General features: G+C 32.3%; 1 pseudogene; it reads left to right on the top strand.

Moving 5' to 3' along the window:
• Positions 1-381: 381 nt before the first annotated feature.
• LOC149256712 (antifungal protein ginkbilobin-like protein pseudogene) lies at positions 382-822 on the top strand (annotated as a pseudogene).
• Positions 823-18,681: the final 17,859 nt, after the last annotated feature.

Below are 18,681 nucleotides of genomic sequence, written 5' to 3'. Positions count from 1 at the left end.
ATTAAAAATAAAATTATAATTGAATTATTTTTTTTAAGGTCTTTTCTATTTTTTTACTTCTTTAATGTTTCATGCAGCAAGTGTTTGAATATGACTACACTAATTTAATCATAGATTTTCAAATTATTAATGGTCAAATAATACAATAAAATATAAATTATTCTTTCTAAAATATATATTTTAATATTTAATTTAATTTTTTAAATCAAATGTTAAAATATTCGTAGAAGAACCACCATCATTAGTTACGTCACCAAGATCAACATGTCTCGTGAGCGCTATAAAACGGGGGCGTCCTCAGCAGATTGATAACGCTGTCTCTTTGAAGGGATTCTTATTATTATTATTAGCAGAGGTGACATTATTTCATTTGCAGCTGCCATGACGATCACTTCACTTGCCTTTGCTTTGCCTATAATGTCACTGCTCCTGCTGGTGCGCGCCCAGACACCCTGTACCCCGACCGGGATTTCTGACTTCACAGGAACCTGTAACGTCGGCGGACAGAGTCTGACGTACTCTGCTGCTTGTAACCTCGAAACAATCCCAGACGAGGACTCTTTCTTTGGGACTCTGGGAAACCTGTTCGGAAATCTGAAATCAGCCACGATCACGCCCTACAAGACGTCGGTTGCGGGCAGCGGCGGCTCACCCACTGCCTACGGGGCAGCAAACTGCACCGCCCTCAGTGCTTCAGCCTCTGTGTGCACCGCCTGCCTCACTGCCCTCTGCGACTCGGTGCTCACCATTTGCAGCAACGGTCTCGGTGCTCAGTTGTATACTGCTGACTGTGGCATCCGCTACGAGCAGTACGACTTTTAGCATGCATCTGGTATCTTAGTTGCATGTCTGGTATTTTAAATAATAATAATCATTTAACTAGTTTTTTTTTAATTCAGCAAGATGGCATGTATCTGATGTTGTAGTAAGTATTTTGATGGCATAGATTCATCAAATAATGAAATAAAATATGAATTATTATTTCTAACTTATGAGTTGCCAGAAATGCACAATTTGTCATTAACAAAATAGAATTTTGTTTATTTCAAACACAAATTTTCTTTTTTATTTTTTATTTTTTATTTTTATTATGTCTAAGGTATCAATTGAGTGCCTTTATTTTCATTATAAACTGCAATAATTTAGAGCTAGACAAATTGATTTGCATGGGATTAATCAATCTTGAATTCAAACCTTATAAAAAGGGGCTGAATATTACTTACTTTTGAGTTTGATTTTAGTTTTAGTTTTCTTTTCTTCTTTTCTGGTTGCCAATATTTGTATTTCCATGTTTACAGAAACTTTCACAATGCAAAATCCCTCAAAAGTATGACTTTCATATTGGGCTATTTAATTATTTTCTTCACATGTTATACTAGTTTTATGTTTGTATACAAATCCCATATCATGCTTGCTAATCTAAAATGAATAATAGTTATTTGGGAGACCACATATGTTATCCATCTCATTAAGTTCTTTGAAAAGCTATTTGATTTCCTTTTTATTTATATACAAATCGCATATCATGATTACTATGAAATATTTTGTGAATTTGAAATGAATAATGGATTTTGGCATTCTATTGTTTCAAAGTCAGTGGCATTAGAAAGCATTTTTAAATGGTAGAAATTTTATCTCAATGGAATATCCTAGAATATTCATAGTAGTAAAACTAATCAAAAGTTTATATTTTTATCTAAAGTAGTTATGCCTTTTTTTTCTTTTTTGTCTGTTAATTAAATTGATTAATTAAAGCAATTGTCATATGAAGAAGTGTAATATGAGTTATGAGTTTTTGGGAACTTGGTATTGTTAAGCCATGGTAGGCCTATTTACAGATTAAATATCTCTATGATATTGTCACAAAGCCTATTTGCAAATTAGGTACATCTCATTCCATATTTTTTTAAATGTATATATATATATATATGTTTGACTTATATATTATTAGTAATAAAATAATAGTAATTTAAAATAGAATTATAATTTAGTTAGTCTTTATGTTATATTTTTTTTTTACATTCCTTGTTCATGCTTATTTTACTTTAAACAATTCATTAATAGCCCATTATTTTCACACCAAACTCTTTGATCTTTATCTCCTTATATATTTTAGGTCTTATTGAATACCACAAGTCAAATCCTTAGTAATGTCGATGGTATTCTTAGACGGGATCAAATATATGTTGTTGCACTCATTACTATGTGTAAATACCATGGTAAAGACCTTGGGTATTTAGGATACCATGGTGCAGAAATTGTACGTGCTTTTTCTTCTCCACACCCAAGTATGTACATGGCTTTACTTCACAAAACCCGCATGTATTTATCAAAATACCACCTTCATCATTCTTCTATCTCTCCACTGATATGTCTTTGCCAAAACACTTTGTCACATGTGTAATAACTTGTAAAATCATCTTGTTATCATGAGCTTCACAAGCTTCATCAAGCATGTTGTCATCAAGCACAACACATGTTTCATAATGACAACATATTAAGTAAAGAAGGCATCCAATCATGGACCTTTACATGGTCTAGTTTGCTTCTAGAGACTCATCCTCTTTATTGAGCTTGTATGTTGTTGTCATGGGTGTGCTCATTGGAGCACAACTTTCCATACAAACTTCTTTAATACTTCTTTAAGGTACTTGGTCTATGCATTTTTCTAATGGATGAACTTGCAAGCCAAGAATGAAATATATTTCCCCCAACACAAACATTATATATTCCTCTGAAATGTTAATTGCAAAACTTTTTCTCATATCATTAGTATCAATTCCAAAAATTATGTCATCTAGATAAACAACAATGATTAGTAACTTGTCCATTTTAGTTCTGATATAAAAGTTGCTATCTCTTACCCCTCTCTTGAAGCATTGTTGTTGGAGATATTTATCCAATCTATACTACGAGGACTTAAGTTCTTGTTTTAAAGCATACAAATATTTCATCCATCATCACACATAACCCTTGTCTTCTAATAAATTAAATCATTTAGTCAGCTTGATATATAATTGTTCTTGTAGTTTTCCATTTAGAATGACAATTTATATGCATGTGAAAAACATTAAACCGTTTAAAGATTATAAAGGCTAATAAAATTCATATTTCACCAAGTTTGGATACTAGAAAAAACTGTCTCTTCGAATTCCACACCTTCTACTTGTGCATATCCTTTACATACAAGTATTTCTATGTTCCTTAATATCTGTACATCTTCATTCAGTTCTTTTTGTATATCCACTTGGTTCCAATTACATTTCTCCCATATCTCATTCTTCTAATTATGTTCTAGTACTTCATTCATAACTCTTAAACTTATGTTCATGCTCACCTTCTTGAGAAATTTTTTGAGGTTCCATCTTAGATAGTAGAGCTAGACTAGCATGGCTTGTTATGCTAAGAAGATTCCTTCTAGTTTGAATTGATGATTCCTTATCTCTAAGAATTTAGATATCTAGATGATTCATTTGGTCATACCTAGACAGGGATTTTGGATGAAATGGTTCACATTCTTCTTGTTATTCCTAATCATGCTCTTCATTTTGATTTACTTCTTAGAGATGTTAGGGAAGTAGCTAACTACTCCCATTATGTTTAACTTTTGTAGTTGAATGAAGCTTAGGTGTCCCAATCTTCTATGCGAGAGCCATCTTTCTCCTAATTTTCTCAAGTAACAATGTTCTAAAGCGCCTTCAAAGGCATAGACATTACCTCGAGTTCTCGTTCCTTTTATTATGATTTTCCTTGTATCAAGATTCGGAACCACATAGTTCTTTGACATAAAAAGTTGTTACCTTTATCATAGTTCTGACTAACACTCAACAAGTTATGTTTTAATCCATGAACAAATAAAAAATTCCCATCTTTAACTTTTTCTTTTAGAAAGATAGTTCCTTTTCCTCTCATAGCAAGAGGTGAATTATTTCCAAAGGTTACATTCTTTTCTTTATTTATTTCATTAAAGGACATAAACTTATGTTTATCACCTATCATATGCTTTGATCATCCACTATATATATACCACAAATTTTCTTCATCTTGTGCATATACATCTAAACCACAACTTTTATATTCCATGGTCTTATTCTTTCATACCTTAGATGTTGTTGCCTTGAGTTCATTTTGAGGTGTTGATCACATTTTTCTCATGCATTCATATTATTTATGCCGAAATTGATTGAAAATGGAATACTCATTTTCATCTTCAAGAGGTGAGAAAGTATTGTAAGAGTATTTCTTTACCCCAATCTCATTATTTTTATTTCTTGCTTCTCTTGTCATGATAGTTTTGTAAGAAACACGTTGAGCTACCTTATGACCCAAATTATGAAAATTGAAGCATTGACCATTAAAGTAAGAGTTTTTGGGAGTATACTACTTTCTTGTGTGTGTTTTCCCTTTGATTGTAGTAAGGGATATTTACTTGAGAAGTGTTTGATACTTTATTCTTTTGCTGATAGTTGGAGTTTTGTTGACTGCTTCCTTTTACTGCATTGAGATAGCTTCTTATACCTATTTTAGAAGGATTTACAGTCTTTGATGATTCTCCACTGTATCCAAGATATGTTTTTATGAGAGGAGGGAATTTCTCTTTGATGATTTCATCTAAGTTCTTAGATCCTTTAGCAAACGTAACATTTATACCTTTTGCTTTCTTGAGTTCCTTCCTCAGACTTATTATTTATAGCTCTAACTTTTCATTATGCTTCTTCTTTTCTAGGATTTGTTTATTTAGAGCTTATTATGCTAATTTATCTTCCTCCAAACAAATTTTAGGTTGAATTATTCCTTCAATAAAATTATCCTTTTCTTCTAGGGCATCCATAAAAACATCATGAGTCTCATGAATACATTTACCTTCAAATGCCCTAAGTAATTGATATTATTGATCAAAATCACCTTATTCGTCATTTGAAATACCACCACTATCTTAGTGAGTGTAGACACTTCTTTTGTTTTCATTCTTTCCTCTAAAAATTTATTTTGTCGAATTCTCACCTATATCATGATTTTCTTTATAAGGACATTTCGCATCATAGTGACCAACTCTACCACAAGAAAAACATTTGAAAGGAAGCTCACCTCTAAATCTTCACTAAATCTTCCTCTTCTTCATCTAATACATAACCTAGTTCCTGAACTTCCTCCTTTTATTTTCCTTTAAAAGTAGCCTTGAATACAACTTCTCTGGGTTCCTCAAATCCTACATTTCTTTAATGACAAATACTTTTGAATCGAATTTTGGAGTTAGATACCTTAATATTTTCTCAACCATAGATGTTTCTTTTACTCCATCACCAATATTTCTCATTGAATTCTAAAATTTTAAAGTTTGGCACACTTTACCTTCGTGTCCCTTTCATAAATTTTGATGAACTTATCCCATATAGCTTTTATGGTATTCATATGCATGACTTTAACAAATTTTGATTCTTCCAAGCTTCGTAACAAGGCATTAACAGCTTTTGCCTTTGTCTCATACTTTTTTTTATGCTTCATATGCAAGAAAGGTTGATGGATACTCATAGCCTCATTCAACGATTCCCCAAACATTAGCTCCAAGTGGTTGTAGGTAAGATATTTTTCTTACCTTCCGAAAAGATATATTGGATCCATTAAACTATGGTGGCGGGATGGATGTTTTTCCCTCTTGGTTCCTCATCTTGATGAATCTTACATCAAGAGATCAAGCTTCTTTTGAAGGACCTGCTCTAATACCAATTGTAAGTAAAAATATTGAGAGGGGGCACGGGAGGGGGTGAATCAGTATTTTAAAACATAATTGAACTTCTTGTTTTCTATTTAGAATTTTTTACGCGACTTTAATGAAGTAAACATGCATATGTACACTACTATTATGAAAAAAACCAACCTATATTGAGTTAACTATGTTTTCAATGAATTATTCATTAGTTTAACTTAAAAAAGTGTGTGAGTCCTTCATTAGGAATTAGCTAAACAATAAACAAGTGCAGTAAGAACATAATAAATCAACACACATAGTCAACACTTACGAACACCACGATTTTTGGGTGGAAACCCAATGTCGGAAAAATCCACTGCTCATGTTGTCTATGTCTTCTTTAAAAAAAAAAATCTTTACAAACTTGTACTCATACCAGTACATACATGCAAAAGGCTACAACCTTCTCTCATTTTCCAGTACCTACTCGAAGGGACCTACAACCCCCTTATCTTCAATTGGTTGTGGATCACTTTTCAGAATGTTTCAAACTTGATCCACCTCATCAACTTGTAGGCCACTTTTCATCAAATTTTCATAGTGGACCCACTACCATCATGAAATCACCGAATCAACTAAAACAAATCAATCACTGAATCTCATTGCAACCAATCAATTTAAACCAAAATAGATCATGTGAATGTACTATCAATCATCAACCCATACATTATTACTAAAACCAACTGTTGCTACTACAAACCTTGATCAAAAACATGTCAGAATATATACGTTGTTGTCACACCCACGTATATACTTGCTTTCAATGAAACATACGTGAATACAGATCTCAAAACACTGAACCCCTAAACTTAATCATTGCATCAGAGATTTCTAATCTACTTAGAGATCATTCACACCAATTCAATATTTCATTTACAAACCTTTGAACTTCAGGACTATCACATACTGATTATTTTGAGGAAAACCTCATCAACATACAAAACCAGACATAACAAGACTAATCAAACATCATTAATTGCACATACTTTAGGAACCCTAGCATATGTACGCCACCCTTGCAAATACATCCACGTGTGTACACACCTTTCACCAAGCATATCCGCTTACAAATCTTTCCATTGTACATAATTGATATGAAACTAAACTAGCATATCGATATGTAATTATTGACTCATTACTTTGCTGCACACCAAAACTTCAGTCAAACCCAAATCTTGGAAAACCCATTAACAAACAAACTTTAGCACATTGTTATCACAAATCAACCCATAAACAAATCATGTAGCCATTTCCGATCTACAAGATTCGATCCCACATCACATTCCTTGTGCAACCTTATTTCAATTTAAACAATTCATCAACAGCCCATTATTTTCATACCAAACACTTTGATCTTCATCTCCTTATATATCTTAGGCCTTATTGAATACCACAAGTCAAATCCTTAGTAATGTCGATGGTATTCTTAGACGGGATCAAATATTCGTTGTTGCACTCATTACTATGGGTCAATACCATGGTAAAGACCTTGGGTATTTAGGATACCATGGTGCAGAAATTGTACGGGCTTTTTGATATGTCTTTGCCCAAACTCTCTATCACATGTATACTAGCATGTAAAATCATCTTGTTATCATCAAGTTCACAAGCTTCATCAAGGAGGTTGTGGTCAAGCACAACACATGTTTCATAATGCCAACATATTAAGTAAAGAAGGGTTCCAATCATGGACCTTTACATGGTCTAGTTTGCTTCTAGAGACTCCTTGTCTTTATTGAGCTTGCATGTTGTTGTCATGGGAGTGATCCTTGGTGCAGAACTTTCCATACAAAGCTTCTTTAATATTTCTTTAAGGTACTTGGACTATGCATTTTTCTAGTGGATGAAACTTGCAAACCAAGAATGAAAGATAGTCCCCCCAACACAAACATTTCATATTCCTTTGAAATTTTAATTGCAAAACTTTTTCTCATAGCATTAGTATCACTTCCAAAAATTATGTCATCTAGATAGACAACAATGATTAGTAAGTTGTCAATTTTAGTTTTGATATAAAAGTTGCTATCTCTTATCCCTCTCTTGAAGCATTGTTGTTGAAGATATTTATCCAATCTATGCTATGAGGCATTAGTTTATTGTTTTAAACCATACAAATATTTCATCAATCATCACAGATAATCCTTGTCTTCTAATAAATGAAATCCTTCAGTCAACTGAACATATAATTATTCTTGTAGTTCTCCATTTAGAATGACAAATTATATGGATATGATAAACATTGAACCATTTAAATATTATAAAGGCTAAGAAAATTCATATTTCACCAAGTTTGGAGACTAGAAAAACTTTCTCTTCAAATTCCACAACTTCGACTTGTGCATATCCTTTACATACAAGTATTTCTATGTTCCTTACTATGTGTCCATCTTCATTCAATTTTTTTTTTGTATATTCACTTGGTTCCAATTACATTTTTTTTCCTTAAGAATTGGAACATACTCTCATGTCTCATTCTTCTCAATATGTTCTACTACTTCATTCATAACTCTTAACCTAATGATCATCCTAAGTGGCTTGAGAAAATTTTTGAGGTTCCATGAGGGATAGTAGAGGTAGGCTAGCCTCGCTTGTTATGCTAACAAGATTCCTTCTAGTTTGAATTGAAGATTCCTTATCTCCAAGAATTTATTACCTAGACTCGGATTTTGGATGAAATGGTTCACCTTCTTCTTCTTATTCCTCATCATGCTCTTCATTTTGATTTTCTTCTTAGTTTGCTCGTTGATAGTTGTTTGGTTGTGCCTAGGTTCGAGGAAACATTGCATCTGTCGTTACATAAATACATTCAACAACCTTACGTGTCCTTTTGTTGTGACATATGTATACCTTGCTTCTATATGCTTATCCAAGATACATTATGTCCTCAAATATGGAATCAAATTTCCTTAAATCATCTTCATTTTTCTTAATATAGAATTTTCTTCCAAACACTTTGAAATGTTTAAGAGTGGTTAGTTTACGTTTCCATAGTTCATAGGGTTTTTTTAGTATCATTACCCTTATTTTTCCTCTATTCAAGATATAAAATATTGTGTAAACTAATTCTCCCCAAAATCTATGTGATGATTGAGCTTCAATGAGCATGGTTCTTGCCATTTCTTTCATTGTTTGAATTTTTCTTTCAACCACTCCATTCTAATGTGGAGTTTTTGCAATAATTAGTTGTCTTCTAATTCCATGGTGCTCAAAAAATATGTTAAATTCATGGGAGATAAACTCACATCCTTTATTGGTCCCAAAGAAATTGTTTTTTAGATGAGTTTCATTTTCAACTAAAGGCTTGAATGATTTGAATTTCTCAAAAGCCTCATATTTTTCTTTGAGGAAGGTAACTCGTGTAGTTGATGAACATCATAAAATACCTTTCTCCTTTATGATTAAAGTTATAATTTAGATAATTTTTATGTCTTTTTTAAATCATAGCAATTTTAGGTGTATTTTTTCTAAACTAGAATGTAAATGTGTTATTTATATGCAATTTTGTTTGTGTATAACAACAAAATCAATTAAGGAGTGCCTATCTATATCTTCAAAAAAGAATAAAAATTATTGTCACTTATTTATAGTGTAGTAAGGAGAACATGGAAATATGATATTGAAGAGAACCATTCAATTGCTTTCCTAGTTCTTTTCTTAGAACAAATGTTGATTAAGGAGGGAGTCTTAGTGTTGTAGTACCAAGAAAGTGGAAATATGCTATTGAAGAGAACCATTCACTTTCTTTCCTAATTCTTTTTATAGGACTTCTTAATGTCTTTTTCCGTGGAGAGGAGACTTGAACTAAATCTTGATTAAGGAGGGAGTCTCCCATAATAATGAGACACTTTGGTTGTTTGTCATGTATCATCCCATGAATACTTTGCAACTTTAACTTCCAACACTCTAAGGTGAATTATGAAATAAATATTTTGATATTGATCCATGTTTACTAGTCATTACAGTGATAGGTATGTCTATTTTGAGATAGTATTCCCAGAATTTTAATTTAATTATTAGTAATTATTAGGTGGATTGTAGAGATTTTACCTCCACAAATATTTTATAATATTAATAGTGGTAAAATAAATCAAAAGTTTATATTTTTCTCCAAAGTAGTTATGCTATTTTTATAATTTTAATTAAATTGATTAATAAAACAAAAATCCAACAAATGCCATATGAGTCAATTTTTTAGGCATGCTATATTGTGATATTGTAACAAAGTCTATTAGTGAGATAAATCTTTGTTTTTTAAAATCTTGTTCCATATTTTTATAAATGTATAAATGTTTGACTTGCCTATTAATTCTTTATAGTTAATAATAAAATAATAATAATTAAAAATAAAGTGATAATTGAATTATTTTTTTTTTATGTCTTTTCTATTTTTTTACTTCTTTAATGTTTCATGCAGCAAGTGTTTGAATATGACTACACTAATTTAATCATAGATTTATTAATGGTGAAATAATACAATAAAATATAAATTATTCTTTCTAAAATATATATTTTAATATTTAATTTAATTTTTTAAATCAAATGTTAAAATATTCGTAGAAGAACCACCATCATTAGTTACATCTGGCTTCCTCTTGAACATTTACTCAGTCACTTTAATTACAGTTCTCAAACCCTCTCCTTTAACGGGGCAGCAAACTGCACCGCCCTCAGTGCTTCAGCCTCTGTGTGCACCGCCTGCCTCACTGCCCTCTGCGACTCGGTGCTCACCATTTGCAGCAACGGTCTCGTTGCTCAGTTGTATACTGCTGACTGTGGCATCCGCTACGAGCAGTACGACTTTTAGCATGCATCTGGTATCTTAGTTGCATGTCTGGTATTTTAAATAATAATAATATTTTTTTTTTTTTTTTTTAATTCAGCAAGATGGCATGTATCGTAAGTATTTTGATGGCATAGATTCATCAAATAATGAAATAAAATATGAATTATTATTTCTAACTTATGAGTTGCGAGAAATGCACAATTTGTCATTAATAAAATAGAATTTTGTTTATTTCAAATACAAATTTTATTTTTTATTTTTTATTTTTATTATGTCTAAGGTATCAAGTGAGTGACTTTATTTTCATGGTAAATTGCAATAATTTAGAGTTAGACAAATTGATTTGCATGGGATTAATCAATTTTGAATTCAAACCTTATAAAAAGGGGCTGAATATTACTTACTTTTGAGTTTGATTTTAGTTTTAGTTCTTTTCTCTTCTTTTCTGGTTGCCAATATTTGTATTTCCATGTTTACAGAAACATTCACAATGCAAAATCCCTCAAAAGTATGATTTTCATATTGGGCTATTTAATTATTTTCTTAGCATGTTATACTAGTTTTATGTTTGTATACAAATCCCATATCATGCTTGTTAATCTAAAATGAATAATAATTTTTTGGGAGACCACATATGTTATCCATCTCATTAAGTTCTTTGCAAAGTTATTTGTTTTAGTTTTATATTTATATACAGATCCCATATCATGCTTACTATGAAATATTTTGTGAATTTGAAATGAATAATGGATTTTGGCATTTTATTAGAAAGCATTTTTAAATGGTAAAATTTTTATCTCAATGGAATATTGTAGAATATTCATAGTAGTAAAAATAATCAAAAGTTTATATTTTTATCCAAATTAGTTATGCTTTTTTTTTTGTCTCTTAATTAAATTGATTAATTAAAACAATTGTCATATGAAGAAGTGTAATATGAGTGATGAGTTTTTGGGAACTTGGTATTGTTAAGCCATGGTTATGTAACAAAGCTTACAGATTAAAGATCTATTGTCACAAAGCCTATTTGCAAATTAATAATCTCCATGGTAAAATGGGGGTACATCTCATTCCATATTTTTTTAAATGTATATATATGTTTGACTTATATATTATTAGTAATAAAATAATAGTAATTTAAAATAGAATTATAATTTAGTAAGTCTTTATGTTATTTTATCTTTTTATTTTAGCAACACTTTCTGCATCATCTGCATCATGTAGTAAGTATTTTGATGTTTATAGAGTGTTATATGAGTGGACTAATTTCATCATACATTTTCAAAATCATTAAGCATCAAATAATGAAATAAAATATGAATCACTATTTCTAATTTGTGAGGTGTTAGAAGTGCACAATTTTTCATTAATAAAATAGAATTTTGTTTATTTGGAACACAAATATAAATTAATAAAATATTATTTTTCATTTTTTTTGTTATATCCAAGGTATCTACCTCTTCATAAATAAATAAACTAATAAAATATTATCCTCTTGTTTTTAAATTTTTGTTATGCTAAGGTATCAACCTCTTCTTCATAAATAAACCAAATATTGCATGAAGTGACTACCTTTATTTTCATTGTAAGCATTAATCATTTAGGGGTGTACAGAAATTGATTTGCATGGAGATTAACAAATTTCGAATTCAAACCTCATAGAAAGGCTTTGAATATAATTTACTGTTGAGTATGATTAATTTTTGTTTTCTTTTAATTCATGTCATGTTGCCAATATTTCTATTTCCATGTCTAAAGACAATTTCACATTGAAAAATCCCTCAAAAGTGTGACTTTCAGAATGAACTATTAATTTATTTTCTTGGCATGTTGTACTAGTTTTATGTTTATATACAAATCCCATATCATGCATAGTGTCATATATTTTGTTAATTTAAAATGAATAATGGATTTTTTTGAAGATGAAAATTATTATAGGGCTCATTAGGCTTGTTGAAACATTATTTGATTTAGTTTTATGTTTATCTACAAATCCCATATAGCATGAGATATTTTGTTAATTTAGAATGAATAATGGATTTTTTCATTATGGATGTTTCAAATTCAATGACTGTCTAGCATTTTTAAATTAGACATAATTGTAGATTCATCCTAGCCCTAAATCTATGATAGAGTCAAGACAAAATCAAATCTCTTGAAGTACAATTTTTTTTTACACTGCAAAACTTGAGGTAAGGTTGTAGATCCATGTATTTTATCCCTTTTTTACTTAGAGGTCCAACGCTATAGTAGAGTAATGTTGATTCTTTCCATATATGTGTGTATATACACAATGTATCAACTTTACTTCATGCTCACATAAGAAGAAAATTAATAAAATGTTATAACTATAAAATTTTCAATTATTTTATATTTTTTTTCAACTGATTTTGTTTAAAAGCATTCCTTAATTTTCTTGGATCAAGTGGTATCATAGCATTCTAACCTTTTTTCGAGCAATTGTGAATTGGGCATGCAAGAAGAAGGAAAATAGACGATCACAAAGATCTCTAGTAGGCCTTATACCGGATAGAAAATATAGTAGATATAATTTATGGAGATTATGAGGACAAAATGGGAAAAGAGGAATAAGGGAAAGAGAGAGAAGAGGATGATGCTCAGTCTCCATCTTCAGAAGAATATTCTCCTTCTTCATATTCTTCTGATCATTCAAATGAATATATCAACAAAATATTTTAGGCGAAGAATGATAAATTGAGGAGACTTCTAGAAGAAGTGGAGGAGGAGAATAGGCATTGAAAAGTTAAAAGTGCAACTAAGGCTTAGAAAAACCATCATCACCTACTTCAAAATAAAAAATTGAGGAAAATAATGCTGATAGTTTTTTTTGTTTCATTTTCAAATGATGTGATTTCAGTTGGAAGGGTGGAGGTATGCATTTCATAAACTAGCATGAGACTCCTTAGCAAGATGTGGTATAAAGGAGGAAGACTTGGTGTTAAGGGAAAATGAATGACAACGTTGGAGGTAAGAAGATCCATATTTGCATGATTGGGGTACACTAGAGGGGAGTGCTCACATTTAGCAGAAGAAAGTGTTCTTTAGGAAAAGAATCTAAGCCAAAACAATTTTGGAAAGAGGATGTTGGGAACACATCAAAAATTTTCTGTGACCATGAGAATTACAAAGGAAGAGCTAATGCAAGGTCTCATCACAATGCACTAGACAAAAAAAGAAAGGTATAAAATGTATTGATATTTTAATGTTCATTACAACAGTTTGATCTAACCATAGTTGATAAGGAAAATGTTATTTCACACTTATGGAATCACCCGTTAACACACCAACACTTGTTTAAAATTGCTATTTCAGTTCTCTCTCCACTATTTGTTGATATAGAAAACTATTTCGTATCACCACGGTTCCCACCAAACTTGGCCTCCAAAGAATAAAGCAAGATAGCGAGATGGATTGGGGGCAATCCGAGATCAAATCTTGAGAAGGTGTGTAATGGAAGAGAAAGTTTCTAACATCCTTATTACTTGTCATGATGGGTCTTGTGGAGGTCACTTTGCAGCAAAGAGCACAACATTCAAACTGTTACAAGGAGGCTATTATTGGCCCACTCTTCAGTACGATGTGAAAAAGTACATTAGTGAGTGTGATGAGTGCCAGAGGATGGGGAAGCCTACTCCAAGACATGAAATGCCCCCACAACCTCAAGTGACTTTCTAACCATTTTACAAGTGGGGCATGACCTTCATTGGGCCTATCAAACCTCCATCAAAGCAAAAACAATACATTATTGTGTGCAGTCATTATTTGACTAAGTGGGCTAAAACCAAGTCAATTAATGCAACAACGGAAGAGAAGGTGGCTTAATTCCTAAGGGAGAATGTATTTTACAAATTTAGGTACCCTAGATAGCTAATTAGAGACCGAGGTAGCCACTTTACCTCCAACATGATTAAAGAACTACTGAGCCATCACAAAATCAAGCATAGGACCTCCACTACTTACCATCCACAAGCTAATCGGCAAGAGGAGGTGACCAACAAGGTAGTGGAGATCATCTTAACCAAGGTAGTGAGAAACAACATGAAGGATTCAGAAGAGAGACTAGTGGAGTCCACGTGGGCTTATAATACAACATGGAAGACCACCAATGGATTTACACCCTATGAGATGATCTATGGGAAAAAGGATTTGTTGTCCATTTAGCTTGAATATAACACATTGAGGATGGAAACCCAACTAGATTTCTATTTGAGTCATGCAAAAAAATAAATATTGTTCCATTTGAATGTCTTGGATGAATTCAGAATGCAGGCCCTCCTACATACAGAGATAGTTCACCTTGAGAGGAAGATCTGGCATGATAGACATATTAAGGAGAAGCAACTCCAAGAAGGGGATCGGGCATTGTTATGTTATTCTAGGTATAAAGACTTCAAGGGCAAGCTAAGGACAAGATGGCTGAGACCTTATGTGGTGGAGAGATGCCATGATAATGGTTCAATCAGAACTATAGATGAAGAAGCCATTCCTTTGCTTGTTAATGGACACCGATTGAAAATGCACAAGAGACCTTTATCAAAGCATGATTTCATAAACAATATCAATAAGAGAGTGATGGTGGTGGAGCAAGTTCTAGCTCCTCCCTCATCACGTCATTTAAAAAAAGAGAAAAAAGAATAAGGATTCATGTGAAAACCTCCATGAGGCACGTGAGTCCCATCTTTGGGTTGAAAAGCTCGTGAGGGGGCCCAATGATGAAAAAAGAAGGAAAGAAGAATAAGAAGATCCCTTGGTGAAAACCTTCCCTAAGGCACCCACGGAAAACATCTAGGGTGAAAACCTCTCTGAGGCAGCCTAGGTGCTTCTCAAAAAAAAAAAGGAGAGAAAAAATTTTAATTGTTATTTGTAGGTGGGTGAGGAAGAAATCAAGGAGCAAAGAGAGGATCCAAAGGGAACCTTGCCTCACACCTATCCATATACTCCACTCCTTACCATGCATCCCTCCTTTGATTCCATTATTTTTTTTCACTCCATTGCTTAAATTTAGGCAAAGACTATGTTTTATACACAATCCCGTATATTCCTATAGGATCCGCTAAAAAACTACCTGATGATCCTGTAGGAATTACATTGGCCCAGAAAACCTACATGAAACAATGGTGGCCATATGGATGTTCCTCCCTCTTTGTTCCTCATCTTGATGAATCTTCCTTCAAGAGATCAAGCTTCTTTTGAACGACCCACTCTGATACCAATTGTTAGGAAAAATACAGAGAGGGGGCGGGCGAGGGGGGTGAATCGGTATTTTAGAACTTAATTGAGCTTCTTGGTTTCTATTTATATTTTCTACGTGACTTTAATGAAGTAAACCTATGTATGTATGCTACTATTATGGAAACAAACAACGTATATCGAGTTAACTATCTTTTCAATGAATTCTTCATTATTTTAACTTGAACCAGTTTATGAGTCCTTCATTAGGAATTAGATAAAGAGTAAACAAGTGTAGTAAGAACATAATAAATCAACACACATAGTCAACACATATGAACACTAGGATTTTTGGGTGGTAACCCAATGTGGGAAAAATCCACCGCTCATGTTGTCTATGTCTCCTTTTAAAAAAATATTCTTTACAAACTTGTACTCATGAAGAATCATACGCGTATAGAGGAATCCACCTACATAATGCTACAACCTTCTCTCATTTTCCAGTACCTACTAGAAGGGAGCTATAACACCCTTATCTTTAATTCGTTGTGGATCACTTTTCAGAATGTTTTTAACTAGATCCACTTGATCAACTTGTAAACCACTTTTCATCAAATTTTCATACTGGACCCACTACCATCAAGAAATCACTGAATCAACTAAAACAAATCAATCACCGAATCTAATTACAACCAAACAATTGAAATCAATCATAGGCATATATATCCTTCATCACAGATTTCTTATCTACATAGAGATCATTCACACCCATTCAGTATTTCGTTTAGAAACCTTTAAACTTCATGTGGACTATCACATATCTATTATTTTGAGGAAGACCTCATCAACATACAAAAACACTCATAACAAGACTAATCAAACATCATTAATTTCAAATACTTTAGAAACCGTAGCATATGTACCTCACCCTTACAAAATACATCCACGTGTGGACATGCCTTTCACGAAGCATATCCACATACAGATCTTTCCATCGTACATAATTGATATGCAACAATATAGAGGGAGACTTGCATATGTCAGTGCCTTCATTGAGACAAACCAGCATTTTGATATGTAATTATTGACTCATTCCTTTGCTATACAATAAAAATTCAGTCAAACCCAAATCTTGGAAAACCCAGTAACAACCAAACTTTAGCACATTATTATCACAAATCAACCAATAAACAAATCATGTAGCCATTTTAGATTTACAAGATTTGATCCCACATCAAATTTCTCTTGTAACCTTATTTCAGTTTAAACAATTCATCAATAGCCCATTATTTTCACACGAAACACTTTCATCTCCTTATATAGCTTATGCCTTATTGAATACCACAAGTCAAATCCTTAGTAATGTCGATGGTATTCTTAGACGGGATCAAATATCCATTTTTGCACTCATTACTATGGGTCAATACCATGGTAAAGACCTTGGGTATTTAGGATACCATGGTGCAGAAATTGCACATGATTTTTCTTCTCCACACCCGCGTATGTACATGGATTTGCTTCACAAAACCCGCATGTATTTATCAAAATATCACCTTCATCATTCTTCTATCTCTTGAGTGATATTTCTTTGCCCAAACACTTCGTCACATGTGTACCAGCTTGTAAAATCATCTTGTTCTCATCACGTTCACAAGATTCGTCAAGAAGGTTGTCATCAAGCACAAAACATGGCCATAATGCCAACATATTAAGTAAAGAAGGCTTCCAATCAAGGACCTTTACATGGTCTAGTTTTCTCCTAGACACTCATCGTCTTTATTGAGCTTGCAAGTTGTTGTCATGGGTGTTCTAATTGGTGCACAACTTTCCATACAAAACTTCTTTAATACTTCTTTACGGTACTTGGTCTATGCATTTTTCTAATGGATGAACCTACAAAACAAGAATGAATGATAGTTCCCCCAACACAAACATTTCATATTCCTTTGAAATTTTAATTGCAAAAATTTTTCTCATAGCGTTAGTATCACTTCCAAAAATTATGCCATCTAGATAGCCAACAATGATTAGTAAGTTGTCAAATTTAGTGTTGAGATAAAAGTTGATATATGTTACCCCTCTCTTGAAGCATTTTTCTTGAAGATATTTATCCAATCTATACTACGAGGACTTAAGTTCTTATTTTAAACGATACAAATATTTCATCAATCATCACACATAATCCTTGTCCTCTAAAAAATGAAATCCTTCCATGAGTTCAATATATAATTATTCTTGCAGTTCTCCATTTAGAATGACAATTTGTATGCATATGATAAACATTAAACCCTTTAAAGATTATAAAGGCTAGGAAAATTCGTATTTCCCCATGTTTGGATACTATAAAAAAATGTCTCTTCAAATTCCACACCTTCGACTTGTGCGTATCCTTTACATACAAGTATTTCTTTCTTCCTTCCTATGTGTCCATCTTCATTCAATTTTTTTTTGTATATCCACTTGGTTCCAATTACATTTTTTTCCTTACAAATTGGAACACACTCCCATGTCTCATTCTTCTCAATATGTTCTAGTACTTCATTCATAACTCTTAACCTAATGTTCATCCTGAGTGGCTTGAGAAAGTTTTTGAGGTTCCGTGAGGGATAGTAGAACTAGGCTAGCCTCGCTTGTTATGCTAACAAGATTCCTTATCTCTAAGAATTTAGATATATAGATGATTCAATTGGTCATACCTAGATGGAGATTTTGGATGAAATGGTTCACCTTCTTCTTCTTATTCCTCATCATGCTCTTCATTTTGATTTTCTTCTTCATGTGCTCCTTGATAGTTGTTTGGATGTGCCTAGGTTTGAGGAAACATTGTATCTATCGTTACATCAATACATTCGACAACCTTACGTGTCCTTTTGTTGTGACATATGTATGCCTTGCTTCTATATTCATATCCAAGATAATTATGTCCTTAAATATGGAATCAAATTTCCTTAAATCATCT

Source organism: Pinus tabuliformis, chromosome 7 (assembly GCF_031772625.1).
Source record: "Pinus tabuliformis cultivar Carrire ecotype Pingquan chromosome 7, CPIR1, whole genome shotgun sequence".
NCBI lineage: Eukaryota > Viridiplantae > Streptophyta > Pinopsida > Pinales > Pinaceae > Pinus > Pinus tabuliformis.
Note: the sequence above shows the minus strand (reverse complement) of the source record. Positions and strands in the feature narration are given on the sequence as shown.